The sequence below is a fragment of the Cetorhinus maximus genome, chromosome 19, assembly GCF_964194155.1.
Source record: "Cetorhinus maximus chromosome 19, sCetMax3.hap1.1, whole genome shotgun sequence".
Classification (NCBI taxonomy): Eukaryota; Metazoa; Chordata; class Chondrichthyes; order Lamniformes; family Cetorhinidae; genus Cetorhinus; species Cetorhinus maximus.
Window position 1 is genome coordinate 55323985 of NC_135897.1, and position 26494 is coordinate 55350478.

The following is a 26494-nucleotide window of genomic DNA, read 5'->3' on the forward strand; positions in this document are numbered from 1 at the left end:
TGACTTGTCATTGAGGTAAACCCTGTAGGGATGATATTTCTCCTCCAGTAGTTTCTGGATTATCTCATTGTTTTCATTGAACTAACCTTGATGCTTACAGGAGATAAGGCCTCTAGCAGTGGGGTATATGATATCCCTGATAGTCGATTAGATAGTCAGTGCATGGAATGTAGGTGCATCCAAGATTTCTTGTTGTGATTAGGGAGGCATAAAACTGCTGGTGATTAAGAGGTCATTCTCAACACACATCTTCAGCAACAGGAGGCCATGTTATACCTGGCAATCCCATTTTTTCCAGTGACACCTTCCCAAGTCTGTTGATTTGCATCAACTCTTGCATCATCAAAATGATCAGCTTGTTTGACTTTGGTACAATAATAATCAAGGTGTGGGGGTCATCATAGAATTAATCCTTGAGTTCATCAGGGTTGGGTATGGTAAAGGTGCACACACTGATGAAAGTTGCTTGTCTGTTGCTGTGCATGAGGAGTTTAGGCACCAACAAACACTCATTAACACCCTTGGGAAGGCAAGTCAATTTACTGATAAAATGGTTCATGACACCAAAGCCTATGCCAGCTTTGTGCTGTTCTTCTTTTCCATGGCCACTCCAAAACAATATGCACAAATTTTCCTGAGCTGACCCTCTTTCACTAAATGAGTCTCATGGAGGGCATCAATCTGGATGTTGTACCTAGCCAGCTCCCTACCGAAAAGAACAGGTCCTCTCTCAGAACTGTCAGCTGTGGTGTTATCCATGAAGGTGTGCTTGTGCCATGTCCCAATGGTGACTGGTTTCACCTTTATTTTATTTTTTGTGATTGACTTACAACCATGTTGATTGGATCTCTGCCAGCTGTGGCTTGCTGGCCAAGGAAGTGAAGCAGAAAATGTTTTGGGCACCTTTTCTAGCCCCTTCCTCATTCTAGGGAGGTGAGCAATATGGTTCTGAAAAGAGCTGCTCAGTGGCTCACGGGGCTATCAAGTTCCACTTCTGCTTCCTTCCAGTGAAAAATGACCCTACGGCCTGAGCTGCCTGTGTGCAGATACACGGCTACAGCTTCCAGTGAATCCAGACTTGCTGCTATGTTGCTCCCCCATCGCCACAGGGCTTGTGACAGATGATGAATGACAGATGATAAAAAGATGATGAATATGACTTGCACGTGAATTGGATTATAGTGAGGGAGGGTTATGCATCATCAACCTAACTCTCTTGTCCTGACGTATCTTGATGGCAAGACGAGTTTAGATGGCTAGAGATAGATCTGGATGCAGTAGGTGGCCAGGGTGTCTTCTATGTCTTATCAAGCTCCATCGATTCCATAACACGGTGCTGACCTGCTTTCAGAACCGTTGGATCTTAGATTGATCTCATCCACCCAGTCTGCTGGAATCAGTCTTCACATGCCAGGTGCAAATTCCTAAGTCTCCGAGGGTAGGATACCCAATGGCTGCCCTCAACTGGTTTGTTCTGACCATTGAAGATGTTTACCGGGGTGTGGTCGCTAACACATGTTAACAACTACTTGGAGCCCAGGTGAGCGCTCGGTGAAGGTGAGGGTGTACAGTACACGATGAGCCACTCTGAAGACTGCAGTGAGCCCCACTGTGAGGGGTGCTACCCCTCCCTTACACCCTAATGCTTCAACTAACACCCTTTCCTAACAGTGACCAGCTATTTGGAAGTAAACATGATGTTGATGATGTTTTCAAGCACTCTTTAAAGGGATGCACTTAAAAAGATGTTCACATGCCGCTTGGGCTGTGAAGTGGATCTCTGAAACACATTGGGAGACTTTCTGGGGTGCTTTGTCAAGATTTTACCAACACTGGAACAACAAGTTCTCGAAGGAATTCACATGAAAAGAATATGTGCTGTGCTACTCCACCTTATTGGAATGACTAGGAAAAGAAGTTGGTCATTGGCATCATCCTAGGGTGCTAGGAGGCCCCCTCAGTCTGGATGAGGAATGGGAGCAAGACATGAGCCCAGCTGCTGCATGACAGAGAGCCCATCTGGACTTCTTCCACCAGGATCTCCATTGCCCTATCTGAGAACTTGTGTGTCCTTTCCCTCACTGCCAGAGCCACCCTGCCAGCCAGCACAATCCACACCTCCAGAGGAAGTGGTGCAGGGATCGCACATATACTGTTCCACAAATTTGCATCTAAACAGCAATTGAGTACTAAACCTGCGAATGTCTGTTTAGCACCTCCAGGCACTTTCAATTTATGGTAATCAACAATTAGGAACAACAAGGTTCGCTAAATTTGGGCTTTCAAACAAGCTGGTTTTATTAGCATAGTGCCTATGTAATGTCTGTTTTCACCCTTTGACCAAAATAATCCCTGAGATCTTTAATACCTGGACATGATTGCAATGCCATGCAACAGCACATGCTCTTAACTATTGACCAGTGATAAATTTTGGAAGTGATTTTTGACCATACCTGCCTAGCAGAATCTCCCTTTCTCTCTCTCTCTCACACACGCACACACACATACGCACACACACGCATGCACACACACACGCATGCACACACTCTGACAAAGAACTGACAGTATCCACCCACAAGGGACAGTCAGACCCAAGCATAAAACTAAGATTCAGACCTTGTCTTTCTCCTGTGTTACTATCAGGTGAGGAGAGGGTTGAATGGCTCACCTCTCTTCCCACTCCTTGTTTGACTGACATATGGTTTTTGAGAAAAGGATATACTTGCCAGTTCAGTGAGTGTTTAACTGTTTACATGCTGTAATCATAAAAGAACCAATCAGACAGGTTTCTTGAGTTTAACAAAGAAAGAGGTTACCTTCATTGTACTTAAATAAGACTAAGTAAAATAATAAAATACGCTCCAACTTTCACGTACACATACTCGAAGTTCAGGCACAAATCGATTACGGAGTTGGGAAGGATAAGTTAATCAAATTTGAGTCCACAGAAATAAAAGGGGTACACAGCATATGGTTTGGTGACTTGACTAGCTTCAGTTTGAATTCAGCAATCCTGCTTTTTCTTTTTGTTGAAGTGATTTAAAGATGTTGATGGCTGATTTTGCTGTTCTTCTGGCGACAATAGTGCAGGATTGATATCCTTCAAGAAGCAGGGGTAACCCTGGGAGGTCACGGTTTGAAAATGGTTTGAAATCTTGTAAGGTGAGTTTGAAGAGAGAAGGAGGAAGGAGAGACCCAATTGGGTCTTCTCTCTTAAGGGTCTCAGCTGCTTGCCTTCTTACTGCAAGGAAGGCAAAAACTTAAACACACAAAGGGTGGACCTGTCACATGACCATCACCCAGTGACTCAAACATGGCCATGACTAGTGTATTCCCCCTTGTAACTTAATCAGTTCATGTCTGGGAATCCCACCTCTCAGCCAGGGTCACATTGTCCAAGCGGGTTAGCTTTCATGATTCATCTCTACCAGTTGAATACCTCAGGTGATTGCCTTGATGCCTTGCTCATGGGGACAGGACATGTGTTTCACTCCTAATCCTCTGGTCATTGTCCTTGAGGGGTCTTTGCAGACCTGGTGTCCCCAGCTCAACTGATTGGAATTTGGAATGTCCCACCCGATGTAAGACTACCTCTCCCACTATAGCTCTGCCCTCCCGTGGTCATCTACTTACCTGGTATCCACTTCCCAGCAGCTTTCCCATACCCAACTGTGTGGGATGTCTGGAAATCCTCTCCAAATTCCTACCACCCCATTCCCATCAGTGGCCCCACCTACCATCTCTCTCTTTCCCCCTCTCTCTCTCTCTCTCTCCTCCTGGCTCTGAAAAAATATTGGATCATTATTGTAAGAGGGAGGTAAACTCTCGGAGTGGGGCCTTGTGAAACCTAGGAGGCTTTGTACACTGCTTTCCTGGATTGAAGGTTCTTTTTTACAGCCATTTACCTAGTGTTTATTGTACTTTAAATCCATCAATGTCAATAGTATTCCATCCTTTTTATGTATCAATGCTTGTTATCAGGCATTACGAATAAGTAAATAAAATTTATTGTATAGGCTAAGGAAAAGATTTGTAACTTTAAGAATGTGTGGCTGATCCTGCAGTCGATGTTCATGCTAACGTGTCTCTGACATCCACAACTGGCATAAATTATACCCACAACTGGCATAAATTATCTGATGGCATGTGACCTCACATCCCACATAGTAAACGATTTCTCCATATGCTTGTCATCATTCCCACTGGCACATCACTGCTTCCACCATGTGGTGTCTGTGATCTCCTGTAATGTATTCACTTCCATATTGGATTCTGCCAAGCTGAAGATTCAGAACAAATGTTTGACCCAGTTCTGTTCTTTTTAAAACAAAGCCTGTTTAGGCAGTTTGACAATATGCAAAATTTCAATGTTAAGGATTTTACCATATGACTTTTTAACCAGTTAACTAATCAGTATGTGTGGGGGAGGTGATATCAGGGTCATTTCATTAAAGTTCTTAAAGGAGCCTCTTCCAAACTATATCTGTAATTTTAATGGATGGAAACTCATGGCCTACACACCTTAGATGTATCAAAGTATACTCCCTGTTGGGAGTTCCAGATCGCAGTAGCACTACTTTATAATTTAATATGAAAAAATTCAAAAATAACACACAAGCTCGCCCATGTAATCTTTAATTCGTTCCAACTGCTTTTTTTCCTCATCCCCACCATGCTCCCACTGACCATGACTCAACACACCAGCCAGGACTCATGAACATCATCAGCCTCTGAAACACAATCTTCTGATTATTTATTACCAAGCCTGCCTAGTTCAGGCCTGATGTTCTGAGTTAACTAATTGAACTATAATTCCCATGAGCTGCAATGCAATAGTTTCCATCAAAATGCAGACTACAACTCTCTGAAGTCAGCAGGGGGTCCCAGTCTTGGACTTTCCTTTCCTTGTCTTTTCCTACCCATTTCACTGCAATCCCAATCCCATATGTTATCGTTCACTCACACCCTCAATTCCAATCTGTTTGCTTTATACTCCTTATCCTGTCTCCTGATTTAGGCCTTACTCAATTTGTGTTAGCCTCCCGCTGCTCTACATCCAGACATTGTCTTCCACTGTTCTCTTTACCTAATAATAGAATGGACATGTGACAGAAGGCTTTAGTTAAAAAAATATTAATCACAATTAAAAGATAATAACTTAATTAAATGTACAGGCTGTTAAGCACAAATTGAAAATGCAGAAATAAAGATATGAAAGCAATGAAAGGGGTCATAAGACAAAAATGATTACATTGAAAATGAATGTAAATTGAGGACTGGAAGCTTAATTTTAACAAAAGAAGATGTTTGAAAAGCAGAAGAACACAAATAAATAAGAGATATCTGATAATTCTAAAACTTTAAAGTGCTTAACATCTTACTTAGTGACTTGATGTAATCCAAAACTCTGCTGCCCATGTCTTAACTCATTGCAAGTTCTGTTTCCCTATCACCCCTGTGCTCGCTGGCCTACATTGGCCCCCAGTCAAGCAACATCGTGATTTTAAAGATCTCATCTTGTTTTCAAATCCCTCTGTGGCCTTGCCCCTCCCTATCTCTGTAACCTTCTCCAGCCCTACAACCCTTCAAGATATCTGTGCTCCTCTAATCCTGGCCTCTTGTACATCCCCAAATTGAATTGCTCCACCAGTGCACCATTGGTAGCTATGCCTTCAGTTGCCTAGGCAAAAAGTTGTGGAACACCCTCCCTAATCCTCTCTACCTCACTTTCCTCTAATAAGACACTTCTTATGACCTACCTCTCTGACCAAACTTTTGTTCACCTGACCTAATATCCCCTTGTGCGGCTTGATGTTATACTTTGTTTTGTAATCCTCATGTGAAGCTCTTTCGGCTTCATTACATTAAAGATGCTATATAAATATAAATTGTTGATATTTTTACCGGTGATCAATACAATAGGAAAGGAACATACAGTTTCCCCAATGCGTGGCCGATCCACAACATTAGTTTTACACTCAACCAGCAAGTTGAAAAAAAAACCCTCGCCCTTCCCCTTCCCAGATCAGTCACAGATTGGGCTGAGTACAGAACAAAGTTTTCTCTGCTCTGCTCTAAATTCCAAAGAGCACGCGATTGCATTAGTGACAATTTAATTTCTTACATCAGTTCTGGATATGTAGCTCAAATTGGTGCCAAAATTATTAAGATTTATGCTGAAGAGCCATACCCGCTAAACACTTTTGAAGCTAGGTCCAATTTATATTTTTATTTTCAATGTGACCATGATGTTTATTTGACAGCAATTCCTGTTTGTGCTTCTCTGTATTTTAGCCCCTCCTTCGTATTTCAGTTGCTGTTTGCAATCATCACTGTGTGTAGCTGCTAAATGATCCATGGTGGAGCTCACAGCACCATCCATGCTATTTTATTGACCAATTAACAGCCACTAACTGGGTCCTGTCAGTGTTGTTTGTCAGCTGTTTTTGTGCCATTAAAGGAAAATCACAGCTGGTTTACTTCCCAACAGCACCTGCTACTAAGTGGCTGAAGGCTTCATTCATTCCAAATCCAGGTGACAAGAGAAACATGCCCCCAAAGATTTCTAGGCATTGAATTAATAGTTTGGGCCAACTCAAGGTTCCTTAGTTTTAGATTGGACAACTGGTACAATACAAATTTTCCATTGCTGTTGCTTTACATTCTTCTGTATTGCTGCTTTTAAGATTTGCAAACAGCATCTCTGTAAAACCCCTACCTTCCAGTTCCTTGTTGTGCACATTGCAGGCAACATTTGCCTTCTGTGCTGTCATTCATTTTCAGTTCCCTGCTGAAAATCCTGTAGACACCATACACAGCTACTCTTTTAAACTCAGTTGGAATTTCTACAATTGTCAGCCAGACATCAATGTCAATATACCTGTTATACTAAACCATTGGAAGTTAATAGGTGCTGACATCTGCTCTGATCTGGTCCCTGAAGTGTAGCATAATGACCTCAGTGCCATTCGGACAAACTACTTGATGCCAATTTGCAAAATGGTGTTCTCATCAGTCTAATGAGGTGCCAGCTTGCATCTCAATGCCACTTTAATGCTCTGTAAGGAATAATGTGGCATATGACTGCTGTGAGTTACCTTAGGGTTTCTTTTCCTTTGTAAGACTTGAATAACTGCTATAATATCAGGTTTCTGACATGGTTACAATCCCATCGGCACTGGTGTGTGCAGCCAGAATAACTTACTTCACCTTGGTAATTCTGTTTTTGCAGATTCAGTGCCAACAACTGGTTATGTACTGACAGCATAGATATAAGAGAAATACAAATATAAGTACTGGGTTATTACTACATTAGTCAAGATAGTGGATCACTTCATTCACACTCCTTCAACACCACAAGAATAATTGAGGGCAAAACAGGTTGTTCAGTATTGTTGGATTCTCCAGTGCTCAGCAAATCATCAACTATATTCACTTGCCTCTGTATGAACTTGCTGAATGAAGTAATTTTCGGTCCTAGGAAATATTTTAATTCAGTGAATATCTAGGCTGTATGTGAAACTCATTGCCTTAATTTTACCATACTTGTATAGATTCATTGGCCCCGAAATGTATGGGGAGGAGCTGTTAGGGGCAAACGTAGTGCACCAGAAACCTGGAAATATCAGATCCAATAATTGTTGTGCTAAATTTAACAGCAGGAATTGATTAACATTTTTTGAATCGGTTTCATGACTGCAGCTAGCCAGCTTGAGAGGCTGGCTGGAAAACCTGCAGTGCCACGCCACAGCCGGGGGCAGAGACGAGGGGGAGAGAGATTGTGGATCGAGGGTCATCGGGGAGGGGGCGAGACTGAGTGGGTCTGGAGAGATCGGTCGGGAGGACAACCTGGGAGTGGATAGGTCAGAGAGGTTGGGAGGACATCTGTAGGGTGAATGGACTGAGGGGCAACAACCAGTGGGGGGTGTGGAGACATTGGTCCAAAGGGATATCAGAGGGACTAGGCTGAAAAGATCAGTCAGCAGCCTGAAAGATTGCTATGGGTTGTAATCTCAGAAGTCTGAACATGTTCACTTGGGGTCCAACTCCTCCTGATCTGGTCACTCTCTCCTCCTTTCAGCTGCCAGATTTCCCAAGCACCAGGAGAATTGGTTCACAAATGTCGACCAACTAAAATCTGAGACATGTAGGCTCATTATACATTTAAATTAGGGACCTGGTCACCCTCTAACTGGCCTCTGTTAAAACCCAAAAGGGGTCATATTTGAAGTGGGGTTGGGTCATTTTTGAAGTTTTAACCCCACCAGCATTTTCCTCCCCATCCATACTGGGGGTGGGAGGGAGGTGGGGGCTGCTAGGTGGGTGCGGAGGAGGGATGGTTAAAATTACACATATTATGGGCAGAATTTTTTGCTTGTTGGGCGAGCGCCCCAACATCATTGCACACTCGAGCGATATTTCAGATTTCAATCTAATTGAATTTAATTTTTTGCTGCCCATCTTACCTTACGGTTGGCGAGCAGGCAAAAAGGCCAAGTAGCCTTTGCATTTTTTGCGAAACCTCATCCACAGGTGGGATGAGCACTCGATCTACCATTGAAAAAAAAGTTTAAAATTTTCATACTAATTTCTAACATGTCCCTGCTCATGTAAAGTCACATGAGGGGACATGTCTTTTAACATCTAAAAATGCTTTATTTTTAATTTTTTATATTTTCATTTCCCTGGGACAGCTCTGTGCCTCAGGGAGCTTTTCCTGCGCGCACTTGTGCACATGTGCAAAGATCCCTCCTCGCCCACCCCCCCCTCCCCACACCGGCAACACTGAGCGCTGCAGCATGCACTTGGCGCTGCGTGGGCCTTAATTGGGCCACCAGCGTGAAATCGTGGTCAGGCCCCGATCGCAGGCAGTGGTCGGCTTCCCAACCGCTCCCGCCTACTTCTGCCAAGCCTGCTCGGCGAGGGTAAAATTCTGCCCTATGTGTGGACATTTGACTAGTGACTGATTACCAAGTGTTCTTTTGTCTTTTTGTTCAGAAACTGGTGTACCTATTTCCGGGAGAAAGATCTAAGTGGAATTGGAAACCTGTTGGAGTATAAATTTGTCTAGGCCCATTTTCAGGTCCAAACCGTTACACAGGCAGTGTGCCCCCTCCAAATGAAATGCGTTTTTGAGTTGCTGGCACTGTCATGCTTTCACAGGCAGCTCACCTATTGCAGCACCTAGATTTTGGGCTGCTTGCCTCACTGGTAGCAGCCCTCAGGTAGGTGCTGAGGTGGAGGACAGCAAGAGCAGTATTGCTGGCAGATGACAACAACCGTCAAGAGCGATGTGCAGCCGAGATCAGCAGTCCTGCTTCTCCTAGCTCCTTGTGAATTTAGCTTTTTCAAAACTTGTTTTTGTGGTGGTAGGCGCACCTCCAATCTGAAAAAAAAACAGAGAAGAGCAGGCCTGATGTTCAACTGCAGTCCAATTTCTAAAAGATTTTGAAATAATTAATATTTTGAATTATTATGTATGTATATCATGACATTATCTCATTACCTAGTAGTGTTCATTACGATATAAAAAAGACTGTACTTCACTTTTAAGCGTTCAACTGTGGTATTAAATTAGAGTAAGAACATAAATGAAACTCCCAAATGAATAAGACACTGAGAGAACTGCCACTTCACTTCTATTAACACATCAAAATGCTGTAGGCTAAGCTGTTTAAATGCCTAATGGGCTACACTGATGAACAACTATAAATGTAAGCTGAAAGGTGCCTGATGAATAAAGTACTGGTTTTATAGCTTTTGTAACAGAAGGGACTTGCCTAGCTTTGAAAAGCCTTTGCAGGACTTTAAATGAAAGCATTTAGTAACTAGGTGCGATTGCGTTTATTAAGGAAATGTACTGATTTATGAATGGTATTTAAACAGCTTTGCTAGAGGGAATTTATTTACCTTTTGAGCAAAAAAAAACATGGGGATTCAAAGGTTTATGTTTTTGAAGTTTAATTAAACTATAAAATACTTAACTAAAATCTGACACCAATTGCATGCTGTTGAAGGAAATCTATATACTTCTAAATTTATTTTGAAGCCAGATTGCATTTTAGATTTTGTTGCCTGGCCTGTTAACTTATTATTTTCCTTTGTGCAAAAATGCTTTGAGAGGTTTTCCTACTTGTGAGGAGTGCTATAGAAATGAAAATGATCAATATACAGGTACAGGTGGTAGAGAAGCAGTTAGTCTGCATCTGGCCCATTGACAGAACTCTTTCCTGAGGGGATGGGTGGGGTGGAGGCGGGGGGTGGGTGTTTACTAGCTGGAGCATGTAGGTTTGGGAGCAGATGGGGGCATAAAGCTTGTCAGGAAGCTAGCTTCAACACACCCATTCCACATTTACCTGCAGCACGGTAGACTTGTGTGTGTGAAACCACCCCCTTGGGGGAGGCAGGCTGTTACTTTCAATATGTTGAAAGCTCATTAAGAGCTTTTTTTAACTGGGGTTTTGTGATTTAACTGAGGGGGCATGGATTTGCTGGGCTTCCTGAAACTCAACAGTGATAGCAAGACGAGAACACAAAGCCAGTTGAGAGGACTGAAGAGATGGCAGTAACATTATGAAGCCAAATTTTGCAGCCAAGCTCTTTTCTTTCAGATTGTTTCAGCCTACAAGTTACTGAAACTTTGCATCTCCTGTGGTAATGTAAAACAACTGCAGTGTTTCTTGAGACAATTTTGAAGATTACAACAAAACAATATGGCATGCAACTATTGGGTGTTTTTGGCATTTTTCCTAGTACCGACAAAAGACAAATTGTTCAAGGTAAATATTGAATTTTCAATGAAGGAGAGATGCTCAAATGTATCACATAACAAAATGCACATGTTGCACAATGAAACGTGGGAAATACTACATATTTCAGAATCTATAAAATATTACACATATGCTCATTATTTGTTCTCATAAAATAACACTGTATTTGTAGTAAAAATAGATTAGTGATACTGAGAAGTTAAGTTTTGTTAGCTTTCATCTGGACAGAATTGTGGCTAGAATTCCTGCTTGTAATTTTCATTGTTTTAATACATTGTGACCCAAACCCTCAGCAGAGTCCCAATGCAGGTAAATTGAAGCATTGTTCAGAATTCATTATACAATAGCTCCATCTGTTACAAGTCCAAACATGTCATCCTTTCTTCTCCCACTTGACAATAAGATAGCATCCTGAAACTACAACCAAACTGCTGTGAATTTAGACATATTCCATTCAATGGTTTGTGATTAGCATGTCAATTGCTCAGTAACAATTCATTCAATTTGCAACAGGGACATATACAGAGCAGGATCTGTGAACAGAACGTGGGTGAAGGAAACACTGGGATATACTATTCGTGAGATGTCCTGTGTCCTTTTTCTTCACTGTAATGAACATTCTCTGTCAGGTGCAATACAAGATAGCTGCAAAAAAAATTGTACTATGTGGAGGATAAAGAATTCTTATCCCCTCTGTGCCTTATCCACAGAAGGCCCAGACAAACCTAATTTTATTCCTTCAAGCAGAAGTTCTTAGAATTTAGGGAGTTACTTAGGAATTTGGAGGATTGAATGAGAGTTTCAAAGCTCATGTCACCCATCATGCATTGCCATGTGTATGAGATTTATGTTTGTGTTTCAATGAACCTTCCATGACAAAATGGCAATTTTGTGTAATTTATAAATTAGCCCTGTTTGCTATAGTTTGGAGTCCTGCATCACAACAGTGACAACACTTTAAACGTACTTTTAGTTAGCTGTAAAGAGCTTTCAGTCATCCTGTGGTTGTGAAAAGTGTTGTATAAATGCAAGTCTTGGCGTTGCATGCGGCAGTCCTGTGCAATAGAAGGTTAAGTCAGTTCACAGATGCCCAGGCCACCTGTAATTTCTGTGGCCTTGAGGAGTACATGTTCCATGTGTATGTGCAATGTGTGAGATTGGAGCCCTTGTTCCTATATCTCAGAGGGGCTTCTCCTCAAGTTTTAGTTGCATTTCAGCCCCATGCTTCTGATCTTTGGCTACCTGGTGCAGAGGACAGGGTTGGGGGGAGTGGGCAGATCAAAGGACCTCCGTGTTGGACTGCTTTGGGGTCTAGCCAAGATGGCCATGAACAGGCCCAGGCAATGGGCAGTTGAGGGAGTCATTCGGCCCAACTGCCTGCCTCTCTTCTGCAGTTACATTCACAACTTGGGGCAGAATTTTATGCCTCGTGGGCGGGCACGCGACCGACCTGAATGGGCATGAAATAGCACAAGGTGATGTCAGGTGAGCGTCCTGACATCATCCCACATGTGAGCAATCTTCAGGTCAGCGGGTGCGCACAACAGTCGGAGGCACGCCCGCTGACAATTAAGCGCACAACTAAGCCCATTAGGAGGCAATTGAAAGTGATTTTTTGTGGCCCATATGCTTTTACGGTTGGTGGACCGGTCAATCGGCCATGTGGCCTTTACATTTTTGCTCAAACCTCGATCCAGGACGGGTTGAAATCTCCATGGGGAAATAAAATAAAAAGCGATATCTGGGGACTGGTTTTTTTATGATGTACGCTTTCAGGTGCTTGATTGTGCTGCATGGACATATTTTGCAGCATTTTTGTTGTTTTGTTTATTCTGTGGAGGTCTGCAGCTCCCTGAGGCACCTGTCTGCCTTCAGGGAGCTCAGTGGAAGTGCTCACCAGCACCCGCGCCCGCCCTCTTCCTGCCCCCAACGGCAGTGCTGAGCCTTTCTCAGCATGAGTTTCATGCTGGCTGGCCGTTAATTGGCCAGACAGTGTGAAATCACAGTTGGGGGCCAACCGCAGAGGGGCTCATTTCCCGTCCGCTCCTGGGCCCGTCGATTGCCCACGCCCAATAAGTGAAAAATTCAGGCCTTGGGGTCCCTGGAGAGAGAGCACGCAGAGTGCACAGGGGCTTTTGAGCCCTTCCGCGACCAATGGGCCCCTTGAGGACTAGAGTGCATTTTTGACTCATGGAATATTAATTTGATTCTGTTTCCTTTGATGATTTTGGTTTTGCTTACAATAATATGAAAGTGCCCCTTACTAGCGGTTGGTCCTTTTGTTTATGATACGCAAAAGAGTATAACTACATGACTTTCTTTTCTTCCTTTGATATTCTCCAAGCAACCATCACTTGTGTAATTGGATCAACTGCTCATTCCCAAACATGGGAGAATTGCAGGTTTAGTTTGTGACATTTCAGATTCTTAGTTGCTGAAACAGAGTCAATAAATGATTTTAAAATGAAATTAAAAGGAAATTGCTTGAAAAGGAAGAATATTAAAAGCATTTAGAAGAAAGCTGAAGAGTGGAATTAAACTAGATGGTTGATGGGGAAAAAAACTGGCATAGACTTAATGCACCAAATGGACTGTTTCTATGCTGTAATGTTCTGCTCAATGATTCTAAGAGAGCCTAGCTACCCATGACAGGTTACTAACACATAAGTAATATAGAATTGTACTGGCCGAACATAGATTATTTCCACTGCATCCAGAAGATCATTGATACTCTACTCAGAGAGAAATTGATGGAACCATGTGCCACTCAAAGTCCCATATAACAACCTCTTTTTATTCTTTTAATATAAAACTAGTGGACAATGCTAATCAACTTATCCTGCAGTCAATGCTAGATACACAGGGTACTGAGGTCTGACTCCCTAGGCTTCTCATTTGAGATTAGTCATTCCTACATTGTCCATGGAGGAGCAGCACTCTTCTACTCACAGGTGTTCATGCTCACTGGCGCTCAAGGTTTCAATTGGTGAAAACTTTGCCTATTCAATAGTTATGTGCTTCTGATCGAATAGCCTCGGGGGTGGGGTAGGGGGGTGCAGTTGCTCAGTGCTTCGGGAAAAGGGTTGAAGATTATGGAGGTAGGGAGGGTCAGGCAGATCGCAGGGACTGGGGTGGTTTACAAGGTAAGTTTGCTGGGCTTAGAGGAGACACTCCTGATTCTCATGCTTTTCAGGTACTTACTTCATGGATACAGCTTCCCTCTCCTCCATTTACCTGCTGGGTTTCCAGCTCTCACAGACATAGGTTAAAATAGAAGCCTTGCTAAAATAGGTTTCAACCCTTCTCCCTAATCAATCTTCAATCCAGCTCCTGAGAGTGGATTAGTTAGCTCTGCTTCCACACCACCCCCTTGCTCCACTGCCACCCCCACACCCACCACCACCACCAAACGTGCTGTCTCCATTAGAACCAGACACATCTTGGTTTGAGGCGGGTTGGGTTTGTTTCCAACCTAACTCAAATGGAAGAAGTTCTCTTCTCTCATACAAATGACTTTTGTGGTTAAAATTTCCTGCAATAATTCCATGTTAATGTCTGCACAAGCAAGCTGCCATAATACAAGCGGTGAGAAAGTGGCAGCAGCTGTGACTTGTGACTCTGCAGCCAATGGAACTGCCTTCTGGCCAGTCTCTTCCTAAGGGAAGAAACCACTGTAATTTCAGCCCAGCTTCTAATAATAATTCTTTGTGAAGAAACAGTGGCTGTGTATGGTAACATTGCAACACTTGAAAATATGCAAAACTGAGATTAGTTAGCATAGAACCTTCCAGCACAAAAGGCTTCAGAACTCCGACGTCAAGATCAAATGGGGTCCCAAGTCCACATTTGTTGGCAGTTGGACTGTCTCATCAAGTTTACCGGAAGAAGCCTCCTAATCCTCTGTCTCCATTCCTACCGTCTGATTAAGGAGAGGTGGGTTACTGCTCAGACATGCAAGTAGAAATAATAAATACGATAGTAATATAATATATATTAAATTCAGGATAGCCAAGGATAAAATGCCCCGTAGATCAGAAGGGAAACCACTTTGAGGGGTCACTGAGGCAGTCAGGCTTACCTTTGGGCCATGGAACTTCCAGCTTTGATGGCCCCTGGGTTACTGCAGGGATACCACCTCCATGAAGTTGGCAGTCTCCCCACATGGCAGAGGGCTGAATGGCAAATCAGTTGCTGCCTCCATGAAGTGTCCCCACCTGTCTCCCACCCACTGCTGAAAAATGTCCTCTACGGCCCCCTGCTACTTCATTGCCCTCACCCCCTCCCCGCCACCTCAGTTCCTGCCACCTTGGGTGGCAGGTAAAATTCAGGTAAATTCAGGTAAAATTTCCATTAAATCCAGTCCACAGCTCTTTGCCCAAAGCCCTGCATTTTTCCCCTTCAAGTATTTATTCAATTTCCTTTTGCAAGTTACCATTTTATCTGATTCTACAGTTCATTCAGGATGTTCATTCCAGACTACAGCAACTCAATGGGCTGAACCTTATCTGTGTCGGGCGGGCTGGGCGGGAGAGGGCGGGGGCAGGAGTGGATCCGATTGCCGCCCGCGATCGGCTGCGCACTGCCATTTTACGTGGGCGGGCCAATTAAGGCCCGCCCAGCGTAACACATGGCCGGTAGCACTCAGTGCTACTTGCGCGGGCAGGGGGAGGAGGGAGAGTTGGGGCCTGCGCTCTTTCAGCCATGTGCACAAAAGAGTGCAGCAATTGCCCTGAGGCATGGAGCTGCCTCAGGGAGATTAAGTTGATAAAAAAAATCTTGTTGTAAATAAAGTAAAAAATTATTTAAACATGTCCCCTCATGTGACAGTGCCACATGAGCTGGGATATGTTTGCGAGTATAGCAAAATTTATCAAATTATTTTATAAAACCTTCAGGAAACCTCATCCCTCCCGTGGATGACGTTTCCTGAAAAACGCAAAGGCCGCTTGGTGAACCTTAAGGTTGGGTAGGCAGCATTGTTAATAAGCTTGATTACCTTTTTAATGGCCTTAATAGGCCGTTGACAGTTCGGTGGGTGCACAGCCACCTCCGGCACATGTGTGCCACATGAAAGATCGAAATGACGCGTGATGACGTCGGGACGCATGCCCGATCTCATCTCGCGTCATTTTATGCACCAGCGTGTCGGGCTCGCCCCCGCACGCTGACGGCAATATTCTGGCCAATGTGTAAAAGAAATTCCTCTCATCTCCTCTCTAATTCCTTTGCCAATTACGCCAAATGTGAGACCTCTGATTACTTACTCTCCTACCAGTGGAAACAGTTTCTTTTTTTTATTGTCACCTTAACTCCAACATCTCCTGCCTACTTGTCCATGGGTAGAATTTTCTCCCTGTTTAGGGGGGGGGGTTGCGCGGGGGCGGCCACGGGCGGCCGCAGACCCGATTGACGCCCCCAATCGGGTCCACGCCACCATTTTATGTGGGCGAGCCAATTAAAGTCTGCCCAGCATGACTCACATCTGGAAGCGCTGAGCGCTCCCTGTGCAGACGGAGGGGGGGCATTCCCTGAGTCAGGGCCTGCGCTCTTTCACGTATGCGCGCAAAAGAGCGCAGAAATCTCCCTGAGGCACAGGGCTGCCTCGGGGAGATTAGTTTAAGTTCCAAAAATTTAAAAAAGAAAAAAATACATTTTAAGACATGTCCCCTGATGTGACAGTGTCACATGAGCTGGGACATATCAATGAACTTTAATGAAAAAATTTATTTAATTTATAAACCCTTCATGAAACCTCATCCCGCCTATGGATGAGGCTCCATGAAAAATGCAAAGGCTGCCTGGGCTCTTCGCCTGTCCGCCAACATTAAGGTTGGACGGGCAGCTTTCTCAATATACTTAATTAGTTAATTAATGACCTTAACAGGCCTTTGATAGTTCGGCAGGCGCGCAGACAAGTCGGCTGCGTGCCCACTGAACTGAAACTCTAAGTGATGCACGGTGACGTCGGGATGCACGCCTGACATCACCCTGCATCATTTTAAGCCTTGGTGAGCATGCCCTGCCCCCGCTCGCCGAGCCGAAGATTCAGCCCTATGAATTTCCAGTGCTTCCTTGCCATTTGTGCTCATTATTTTCAGGCCACCATTCCTCCATGGATTTATTTCACTGGCACTTTGTGTAGGCAAGCCTTTCCAATGGGAGACCATGGGCCGGATTTTGTGACAGGTAGCCCGAATCAGGGAATTTCTCAACTTGGCCTCGGTAGAACGTGCCCCATCAATTTTCGCTCTGGGTGTGTGGGTGCAGGATACAGTCGGGCCTGCTGCCCCAGGAAACAGCCCAAAGGTCACCACAGAAGCTGATGAGTGCTGAGGCTTGCCGGTTGGAAGGCCCTCCTCTGTGCTCTGGAACATTGTCTCAGTTCTTTAGTTACATTTTAGGCCCTCTAGCCCTCACACACCATCAACCCCCCCACCCATCCCCCATACCACCTCCATGCTCCCATGCCAACTCCATGCCAAATCATGCCTCCATCCACCCCCAATGGTCCCTCATTCCCTTCATGCCAACTCATGGCCCTTCCATGCCTCTTCACCAATAGTGTACACAATGTACAGAACTAATGAACCCTATAGTTCATAACTATATGAATATAGTTATATATATATAACCTTTCATAATTCTTTGGGGGAAAAAACTGCTTTTCCTACTACCCTATAAAATTGTCAATCACACAGACCATTAAAATATAAATAACACAAGGTTTAAACACTTCACACCTCTTAAACTTGTGCAGATAAACATTGAATCATGGGCAAAAGGGATCACAGAAAGAACAATTTATTATAACCACACAAAGATGTCAATCAAGCAAAGTCAGTTCTGTCTAGCTGTGTAAACAACCCCCCACTCACATAATTCTTTTATGAGTCTGGGCTCTCAGCTTGGTTGGTATTGAGTTGGCATTGGTGTCATAAGGGGCCATGGGGGTGGGTGGGGGACATGAGTTGGCATGGAGGGCCATGGGTAAGATCTTTCAAACTTACCTTTCAAAAGTTTCCCAAATCTAGACTTTGGTTCATCTCACCCCTGAGATCCGTGAACCACGAGTTATGGAGAAGCTGGCCCGACTCCATGAAAGTTGTTGGAATCTCAGAGATACCTCTTCCTGCAATGGTCAGTAATGCAGGGTACAAGTTCGTTACCTCCATTCCGACACAGTTGGAAGCATGAAAAGCCAGGCTCATGTTAAATCGATGTATGCGGCATGGATTCTTGCCTCCACATGGGTGAAGAGTAAAGTTCCATGTTGTACTTCTCTAAAGGTAACTAAAACTGTTATCAGAGTGACCAAAAGGTCAGCTGTGAATAATTGCAGTAGCAATAATAAATTTACTTTTAGTAATTTAGGAGTCAGAAGGTATTAAAATACTGCAGAAACAATTATTTGGGGTAGAATTAATAGTCACATGGAAAAATATGGATTGATTTGGAAGAGTTAGCATGGATTTGTTAAAGGAAAATGGTGTCCAACAGACTTTCTGGGGTTTTTTGAAGAGGTAACAGAGATGGTTGATGAGGGCAAGGCCATTAATGTGGTGTATATTGATTTGATACAGTGCCACACAACAGACTTGTGAAAAAAGTTATAGGTCATGGAATAAAAGGGACAGTAGCAACGTGGATACAAAATTGGTTGAGGATTAGGAAACCGAGTGTAATGGTTAATAGGTATTTTACATGCTGTAAGAAGGTTTGTAGTGGAGTTCCCCAGGGTCGGTATTGGGACCCTTGCTTTTCCTGTAATATATAAATGATCTAGATCTTGGTGTGCAGAGGACAATTTCAAAGTTTGCAGATGACACAAAACTTGGAAAAATTGTAAACTGTGAGGAGGAGAGTGTAGAACTTCAAAAAGAAATTGACACATTGGTGGAGTGGGCAGATAGGTGGCAGATGAAGTTCAATGCGGAGCAGTGTGAGGTGATACACTTTGGTACATAAACATGGAGAGACAGTATAAAGTAAAGGGTGTTATTCTAAAGGGTGTGCAGAAGCAGAGAGACCTGAGTGTATATGTACATAAGTCATTAAAGGTGGCAGGACAGTTAGAGAGCTGTTTCTAAAACATACAGTAGTTTAGGCTTCATTAATAGGGGCATAGAGTACAAGAGCAGGGAGGTTATGATGAGCTTATATAAGACACTGGTTAGACCTCAGCTGGAGTATTGTGTACAGTTCTGGGCGCCACGCTATAGGAAGAATGTAAACACATTGGAGAGAGTGCAGAAGGTGTTAATGAGAATGGTTCCAGGAATGAGATACTTCAGTTATGAGGAAAGATTGGAGAAGTTGGGACTGTTTTCCTTGGAGAGGAGAAGGCTAAGAGGGGACTTCAAAGAAGTTTTCAAAATCATGAGGGGTCTGGACAGAATAGATAGGGAGAAACTATTCCTGTTCGTAAATGGATTGAGAACCAGAGGGCATAGTTTTAAAGTGTTTTTCAAAGGAAGCAAACGCGAGGTGAGAAAAAACTTTTTCACACAGTGAGTAGTTAGGGTTTGGAATGCACTGCCTAGAAGTGTGATGGAGGCAGGTTTAATTGAGGCATTCAAGAGGGCATTGGATGACTATTTAAATAGAAACAATGTGCAGGGTTACAGGGAAAAAGCTGGAGATTGGCACTAAGTTAAAATGCTCAGGCAGCTGGTGCAGACACAAGGGACCAAATGGCCTCCTTCTATTCCGTAACAATCCTGTGATTCTGTGACTGCAGACGGCCATTGAATGACTCCTCAAAGCAGAATTAGATGGACTTCCAGAGGTTTAAAATGGTTACCTTGCTTCAGGCTTTACTCTGGTTGTCTGTGCTCAGTTACTATGAATGCAATATGTAGCTGATACTATAGTTGTAAACATTAAAGTGTATGCAGATGTAATCCTGAAGAGAATAAAGCAGATCGAGCTGCTCGTCCAGATGGCATTTCCCCAAGGCCCAAGAAAGGGGAGCTTTGCTAAGTGAGCCCCACGTTTCTATATTTCGTAGCTCATTTGAGTTTAGAATGGTTCTTATGGACTGGAGGGAGGCTTATGTTGTATCGTTATTCACAAAAGGCAACAAGCCAGAATCAGGAAATAATAGGCTTGTTAACTTGATATTAGTGTAGCTAACTTGCTAGGAAGTATCATTAGAGATACTCTGTATGACGATCTTGGAAAAGAAGGGGCTATTAGGAATCTGCAGCCTGGTTTCTGGAAAAAAAATGTCATGTTTTATCAATCTAGTTTAAGTCTTCAAGGGGTTAGTAGGTTAATGGATGAAGGGAGCCCTGGAAGACTGTATATCTGAATTTTCAAAAAGCTGTTGCGGAGTGGAATTTTCTGTGTGGATGCAATCATAAACCGACACTCAAAATTACTCCCACTCATGCATCTAATTTTCAGATATCTATTGACACTCAAATTTCCAAATCTCATTAATATATGGCCGAATTGAAAAATGGGTGTAACAAGCAGGTGGTGAGGACTTCCATTGATACCTCACTCCCTTTACTACTGGTCAGACTACTTCAAGCAGACACATCAGGGAGACCAAAGCCATTGTTTTTTGACCCAATCACAAACTCACTAGTCACGATTGCATTCCTGGCCACCGCCTCAAACTAAGCCAGACCTTTCTCAATCTCGGTGTGCTATTTGACCCACTGCTTCTGACCTTATGCCCTCCGCACCACAAGGACCGCCTACTTCAACCTCTGTAGCATTGACCATCTCTGCCTCATCTCACCTGCTTCTGAAACTTTATCCACACTTTTGTTCAGACTATTGAGAAATTCTGCATTTCTGTTTTACCTACCAAACTGGATAACTTCACATTTTTCCACATTATATTCCATCTGCTTTGTTCTTGCCCAATCACTTTGCCTGTCCAAATTTCCTTGAAGCCTCTTTGCGTTCTCCTCACAACTCACATTCCCACCAAGTTTAGTGTCATCAGCAAACTTGAAAATATTACATTTGGTCCCCACATCCAAATCATTGATATAGATTGTGAATAGCTGGGGCCCAAGTACTGATCTTTGCGGTACCCCTCTAGTTGCTACCTGCCAACCTGGGAATGATCTGTTTACCTCTAGCTCTATTTTTGCCTGTTAACAAATACTCAATTCATGCCACTATATTTTCCTCATCCCATGAGCTCTAAATTTGCTTACTAACCTCCTGTGTGGGAACTTATTGAAAGCCTTCTAAAAGTCCAAATACACCACATCCATTAGTTCTCCCTTATCAATCCTGCTAATAACATCCTCAACAAACTCCAACAGGTTTGTCAAACATGATCTCTCTTTCATAAACCCATGTTGACTCTGCCCGATGCTACCATTATTTTCTAAGTGTCCAGTTATCACATCCTTTATAATAGATTCTAGCGTTTTCCCTACTATTGATGTCAGGCTAACAGGTCTGTAGTTCCCCGCTTTCTTTCTCCCTCCTTTCTTAAATGGCGGAGTTACATTTGCCACCTCCCAATCTGCAGGAACCTTTCCAGAATTGATTGACTTTTGATGGACCAATACATCCACAATCTCTATAGTCACCTCCTTCAACACTCTGGGATATAGATCATCAAGTCCACGGGAATCATCAACTTTCAGTCCCATTAATTTCTCTAGCACTTTTTTTTACTAATGCTAATTTATTTCAGTTTCTCAATCTCACTAGTCCCTTGGCTCTCCAATATATCAGGGAAGATTTTTGCATCTTCCTCCGTGAAGACAGGCACAAGTATTTGTTTAGTTTCTCTGCCATTTCCTTATTACTCATTATAAATTCTCCTTTATTTGCCTGTAATGGGCCCACAGTTGGCTTTACTAACCTTTTCCTTTTTACATACCTACATACCTTTTGCAGTCCATTTTTATGTTTCTCGCCAGTTTACTTTCATATTCCAGTTTCTCTTTCTTCATCAATTTTTTTGCTCTCTTTTGCTGAATTTGAAAATGCTCCCAATCTTCATGCTTACTACTTTTTTTTGGCAACTTTATATGCCTCTTCCTTTGATCTAATAGAATCAATCAATCTCATCTTAGCCACAGTTGGGTCACTTTTCCTGCTGGCTTTTTTGTGTTTTAAAGGAATGTAAATTTGTTGCAGAGCCTGTATTACTTCTCTAAATGCTAGCCATTGCCTATCCACCTTCACACCTTTTAATGTAGTTCCCCAATCTACCTCAGTCAACTTACCCCTCATGCCTTTGTAGGTTTCTTTGCTGAAAGACCCTAGGTTCAAGTGGAACTACATCACTTTCAAACTTCATGGCCAGGATTTTGCCCTTGTCGGGCAGGCTCGGTGGGAGCAGAAGGGAAGCCGACCGCCCTCCGTGATCGGGGCTGGACTGCGACTTCATGCTGGCGGGCCAATTAATGCCCGCCCAGCATGAAACACAGGCTGCAGAGCTCAGTGCTGCCTTTGTATGTGGGGGGAGGAGGGCGAATGGGGAACTTCGTGCATGCACACAGGTGCATGCAGGAAAAGCTCCCTGAGGCACAGAGCTGCCTCAAGGTGATGAAGAGTTTAAGAAATAAAAATAAAGACTTTAAAAATGTTACAAAACATGTCCCCTCATGTGACTCTGTCACATGAACAGGGACAGTTATTAATGAAAAGTTAAAATTTTTATTTTATTTTTAATTGCTGTTGGAAACCTCGTCTCGCCCGTGGATGAGGCTTCCTAAAAAATGCAAAGGCCGCTTGGCCTTTTCGCCTGCCCGCCAACCGTAAGGTTGGACAGGCAGTGAAAAATTACATTTAATTGGGACTTTAATGGCCTTATTAGGCCTTTTAATTGTCAGCAGATGCACTGCCGACACCCGCGCGCGCCCGCCGACCGAAATATTGCGCGAGTGCACGATGATGTCGGGATGCTCGCCCGACATCATCACATGTCATCTTACGCCCATTCAGGTCAGGCATGCACCCGCCCAAAGTTCTGGCCCATGTAAAGTTCCCTCATATTATGGTCCCTCTTCCCTAAAGGTTCCTTTGCAATGAGATTATTAATTAGCCATTTCACAGTGCACAATGCTAGATCGAAAATATCTCGTTCTCTAGTTGGTTCCTCAACATATTGTTCTAGAAAACCATCGCATATACATTCCAGATATTTGTCCTCTTCAGCATTAGTGCTAATTAGGTTTGCCCAGTCTATATGTAGATTGAAGTCCCCATGATTGCTGTATCATCCTTGTTACAAGCAACTTTAATTTCCTGATTTATATTGTGTTCTAAATTATCACTACTATTTGGTGGCCTAAGACAACTCCTACCAAAGTTTGCTGCCCCTTGCTGTTTCTTAGCTACACCCAAGTTGATTCTGCATCTTGGTCTTCCAATCTAAGGCCCTCTCCCACTAATGTATTGATCCTTTATTAACAGTGCGACCCCACCTCTTTTTCCTTTTTGCCTGTCCTTCCTAAATGCCGAATGACCTTAAACTTTCACTTCCCAGCCTCCTGCTACCAGGCTATTGAGAAAATTTTAGTGCAATGCTGGGATCTGGAGTAAGGTCTTGTTTGAGTTTTCAATATCCTCGTCAACTCCAATCAAATTACATCTGCAGTATGCCAAAATCGCCAGAAATCCAACTCCTCCAGAATAAAACTAAGATTCAAAAACCGCTATTTTTCACACCAATAAGGTTGGTATAGATTGGCTGACTATTCTTATGTAACTGATTGAATCACCTGCTGAACATTTAATCATGTTTATGGTGTCATATTGATTTTAAGACTCATAAAAAAATTACTGAAGGAATGTGACTCATGCTCAGGGAAGAATTTCTTGACACTTTAAGATACATTAAAAAGAATTATTAATTAATTTGTGGAACAGTAAGCCTATTAAATGTCAGCTGCTGAAATGAATTACCAGTTTAATTTCAGGTTGTTCACATCTTATGCATACTAGTGTCAAAGATGTGGTCTGCATTACAATCTTATGTTTAACATATGAATAGCAACACCCTATTAACACCTTTCTCCTGTGGAAGCTTTGCAACTAAAGTACTGAGGAATTTGATCTCTAGGTTGTTAGATTTACATTTCTTGCTGTTAAAAATAAATATTTAAAATCTGTTACCCTTTTATCACCATTTTATTATGAAACATCATTGCAGGTAAATAAAGATATAGCTGTTAAAACCCCCTGCTTTTTACAGAGAGGTGAGGAGAGAATGGGGTAAGTGGGAACAGTTTAGCAATCATGAAACCTGGAAAAACGGATTTCCTTCAGGACCTGCCAAAACTTAATGACAGGAACTCATCATTATTTTTGGGATCTGTTTCCAGGCAGCCAGATTGAGATGTAGGCTGTTGTTGAGGGGGGGGGGGGGGGGTGGTATGTCGGTGGCATTACACCACAGCCAGGGAGCAGAAAGAAGGGAGAAATTGGGATCAAGGGCATCAATGGAGGGGCCAGAGAGATTGAAGGTGAGGGAGACATTGATGGCGGCGTCAGAGAGATCAAGAGGCAGGGACGCATTGATGGAGGGGCCAGAAAGATTGTGGTTTATGGAGAGATCAATGGGGTGGTCTGGAGAGATTGAGGTGGAGAGGAGTAGATTGATGGGAGCGCATGAGCGATCGGGGCTCAGTGGATATTGATGGAGGGGACCAGAGTGGTGCTTGGTGAGACATTGATTCAGGGGCGAGATGGTTTGGGGGGAAGAGGGGAGATTGATGTGGTGGGTGGGGAGGGGTGTCGTGAGATTGATGGAGGGGCTGTAGAGAGTAGGGATCAGTGGGATGTCAATAGAGGAGAGCAGAGAGATTGGAGAAAAAAGAGAAGTTGATGACAGGGTCAGGGAACATTGATTTGGGAAGGGTGGAGTGTTTGGGGCTTGGAAGGGTGAAGATTATGGGGGGGGCTTGGAAGGGTGAAGATTATGGGGGGACCTGGAAGAAGATTGTGAGGGTGGGGAGTTGCGTGGCATGGGAAAGAAGGACATGAGACATTCAAGTAAAAGGCATAAGCAGAGTAACTATCCATTATGGAAGTCAATCGGCAAAGCTACCCTTGATGGTGACAGCAGGTGAAGGGCCAAGCCTCCTGGGGCGAAATTGGTTAAAGGAGATTAAGTTAGAATGGGCTGAAATTTTCCAGTTGAGAGCAAGTGGGCTACCAGAGCTACTTAGAAAGTATGCCACTGTCTTCAAGGATGAACTTGAGAAAATCCAGGGCCTGCAGGTAAAGATTCATGTGGATCTGGAAGCAACCCCTCGTTTCATGAACGTGAGTCCGGTGCCATGCGCACTGTGAGAAAAAGTCAACACTGAACTGGACACACTAGAGGAACTGGGCATAAAACAACCTCAGTTCTCAGAATGGGCAGCACCCATAGTCCCCATCCTTAAACCCAACCAAAGCATCCGAATTTGTGGAGACTATAAATTAATGGTTAATAAAGTAGCTAAGCTAGACAGGCAACCCATTCCAAAAATCGAAGACCCGTATACCAAGCTGGCAGGAGGGACGACCTACATGATGCTTGACATGAGTCATGCTTATCAACAACTAGAGTTAGATAATGCCTCCCGGGAATTTGTCACAATTAATACCCATAAAGAGTTGTACCAATATACATGATTGCCTTTTGGTGTCTCCTCAGCTTGCGTCATCCTTCAGAGAACAATGGAAAATTTGCTGCAGAGACTGCCCCAGGTTGTAGTCCCTTTAGACAATGTATTGGTGACAGAATTCAATGAAAAAGAGCATTTGGCAAACTTAGATGAAGTGTTAAAATGCTTCTAGCAAACTGGAGTGCATCTAAAAGAAGAAAAGTGCACGTTCCAAGTGAGGGAGGTAATCTATTTGGGTCACTGGGTAGATTCACAGGGCCTCCACCTGGTTGAGGAGAAAGTGAGAGACATAAGAGAGGCACCTACATCAAAGAACACCTCAGAGCTCAAATCATTCCGAGGAATGATCAACTATTATGGGCGGTTCTTACCCAATTTGTCTACAATGCTGGGCCCCCTGCATTCTCTACTCAAAAAGAACCAACGTTGGTCTTGGGAGGTGCCCCAGAAAGAAGCTTTCATAAAGGTGAAACAGTTGCTGCACTCGTCCAATCTATTAGATGAAACTGACCAGATGAAAGAATTGGTGCTGACATGTACGCATCTTGCTACGGAGTGGGAGCAGTGCTCTCTCATCGGATCAACGATGGCATGGAATAGGCAATCAGTTACATATCAAGAATGCTCACCACAGGGGAAAAGGGATACTCGCAGATAGAAAAAGAAGGCTTATCCATCGTCTTTGGTGTCAAGAAATTTCACCAGTATGTGCACGGACCCCATTTTACAATCGTTTCCGACCACAAACCATTGCTAGGATTGTTTAGCGAGGACAAGGCTATACCGCCCCCATAGCCTCAGCAAGAATACAACGATGGGCTTTAATTCTGGCAGCATACGAATACACTTCTGAACATAAGCCTGGTAATCAAATCGCAAATGGGGATACACTTAGTCATTTGCCTTTTCAAGAACATTATTAGCACATCCCAGTTCCACATAAACTTGTTTTACTGTTAAATTTCTTAGATTCCTCGCTGGCATATGCTCGACGGATCAGAGACTGGACAAGTCAGGACACAGTCCTACCTCAATATATGAGAGATAGTCCTATATGAGAACAAATGCTGCATGGTTGGTCACAGGAGCCCGTATCTGATGAAATGAAACCGTACTTCAACAGAAGAC